Source organism: Brassica napus, chromosome C4, assembly GCF_020379485.1.
Source record: "Brassica napus cultivar Da-Ae chromosome C4, Da-Ae, whole genome shotgun sequence".
Classification (NCBI taxonomy): Eukaryota; Viridiplantae; Streptophyta; class Magnoliopsida; order Brassicales; family Brassicaceae; genus Brassica; species Brassica napus.
This window is the reverse complement of record NC_063447.1, coordinates 2,723,841-2,726,639: the sequence shown is the minus strand read 5'-3', so window position 1 is coordinate 2,726,639 and position 2,799 is coordinate 2,723,841.

The window sequence follows — 2,799 nt, the reverse complement described above, 5'->3', positions numbered from 1 at the left end:
GAAAAACTCAAAAATATGAAAATACTGTTTTAACGCATAATTGTATCTTTCACTAACATATGATGAATGTCAAAGAGGTTTGAAACTTTTGTTGTCTCTGTTTCTCTAGAAAATAGCGATTTTATAGTGGTTAGTCCACAAATTTAGGGAATATTTTGAAGTTTTCCTAAATTAATTGACAAAAAATTAAAACTATGCCCATGTTCAATGAAATAGAGTTTAATATACATTAATACAAATGTAGAATGTGTTTAGAAATTTTAAAACAACACTAAAGATCATTGGCTTTAGTATATAGAACATTTACCGAAAAACTCAATATTTTCGTAGGGGTTGTTACACGTAGATATTGAGAAAAATTCAAAAATATGAAAATTTTTAATGCATATTTGCATCATTCACTAACATATGATGAATGTCAAAGAGGTTTGGAACTTTTGTTGTCTCAATTTCTCTAAAAAATAGCGATTTTATAGTGGTTAGTCCACAAATTTAGGGAGTATTATGAAGTTTTACTAAATAAATTGACAAAAAATTAAAACGATTATCATGTACCCTGAAATAGAGTTTAATATACATTAATTCAAATTTAGAATGTTTTAGAAATTTGAAAACTACACTAAAGATTATAGGCTTCAGTATACAGAACATTTACCGGAAAACTCAATATTTTCGTAGGGGTTAACACATATATTTTGAGAAAAATTCAAAAATATGAAAATATTGTTTTAATGCATTGTTGCATCTTTCACTAACATATGTTGAATGTCAAAGAGGTTTAAAACTTTTGTTGTCTTCGTTTCTCTATAAAATAGCGATTTTATAGTGGTTAATCCACCAGTTTAGGGAGCATTATGAAATTTTACTAAATAAAATGACAAAAAATTAAAACGATGCCCATGTACAATAAAAGAGTGTTTATTATACATTAATACAAATGTATAATGTGTTTAGAAATTTTAAAACAACATTAAATATCATAGGCTTCAGTATATAGAACAATTACCGGAAAACTCAATATTTTCGTAGGAGTTAACACATATATTTTGAGAAAAATTCAAATATATTAAAATTCTGTTTTAATGCATTGTTTCATCCTTCACTAACATATGATGAATGTCAAAGAGTTTTGGAAATTTTGTTGTCTTCGTTTCTCTATAAAATAGCAATTTTATAATGGTTAGTCCACCAATTTAGGGAGTATTATGAAGTTTTACTAAATTAATTGAAAAAAATTAGAACGATGTTCATGTACCATGAAAGAGAGTTTAATATACAATAATACAAATGTAGAATGTGTTTATAAATTTTAAAACAACACTAAAGATCATAGGCTTCAGTATATAAAACATTTACCGAAAAACTCAATATTTTCGTATGGGTTAACACCTAGATGTAGAGAAAAATCCAAAAATATGAAAATACTGTTTTAATGCATAGTTGCATCCTTCACCAACATATGATAAACGTCAAAGAGGTTTGAAACTTTTCTCCTCTCCGTTTTCTTGAAAATAGCGATTTTATAGTGGTTAGTTCACCAATTATGAGAGTATTATGAAGTCTTACTAAATTAAATGACAAAAAAATAAAACGATGCTCATGTACCATGAAAGAGAGTTTAATATACATTAATAAAAATGTAGAATGTTTTTAGAAATTTTAAAACAACACTAAATATCATAGGCTTCAGTATATAGAGCATTTAACTGAAAATTCAATATTTTCGTAGGGGTTGTTACGCATAGATTTTGAGAAAAACTCAAAAATATGAAAATACTGTTGTAACGCATAATTGTATCCTTCACTAACATATTATGAATGTCAAAGAGGTTTGGAACTTTTGTTGTCTATGTTTCTCTAGAAAATAGCGATTTTATAGTGGTTAGTCCACAAATTTAGGGAGTATTATGAAGTTTTCCTAAATTAATTGACAAAAAATTTAAATTATTCCCATGTTCAATGAAATAGAGTTTAATATACATTAATACAAATTTAGAATGTGTTTAGAAATTTTAAAACAACACTAAAGATCATTGGCTTCAGTATATAGAACATTTACCGAAAAACTCAATATTTTCGTAGGGGTTGTTACACGTAGATATTGAGAAAAATTCAAAAATATGAAAATTTTTAATGCATATTTGCATCCTTCACTAACATATGATGAATGTCAAAGAGGTTTGGAACTTTTGTTGTCTCAATTTCTCTAGAAAATAGCGATTTTATAGTGGTTAGTCCACAAATTTAGGGAGTATTATGAAGTTTTACTAAATAAATTGACAAAAAATTAAAATGATTATCATGTACCCTGAAATAGAGTTTAATATACATTAATTCAAATTTAGAATGTTTTAGAAATTTGAAAACAACACTAAAGATTATAGGCTTCAGTATATAGAACATTTACCGGAAAACTCAATATTTTCGTAGGGGTTAACACATATATTTTGAGAAAAATACAAAAATAAGAAAATACTGTTTTAATGCATAGTTGCATCTTTCACTAACATATGTTGAAAGTCAAAGAGGTTTAGAACTTTTGTTGTCTTCGTTTCTCTATAAAATAGCGATTTTATAGTGGTTAGTCCACCAATTTAGGGAATATTATGAAATTTTACTAAATACAATGACAAAAAATTAAAACGATGCCCATGTACAATAAAAGAGAGTTTATTATACATTAATACAAATGTATAATGTGTTTAGAAATTTTAAAACAACACTAAAGATCATAGGCTTTAGTATATAAAACATTTACCGAGAAACTCAATATTTTCGTAGGGGGTTAACACATATATT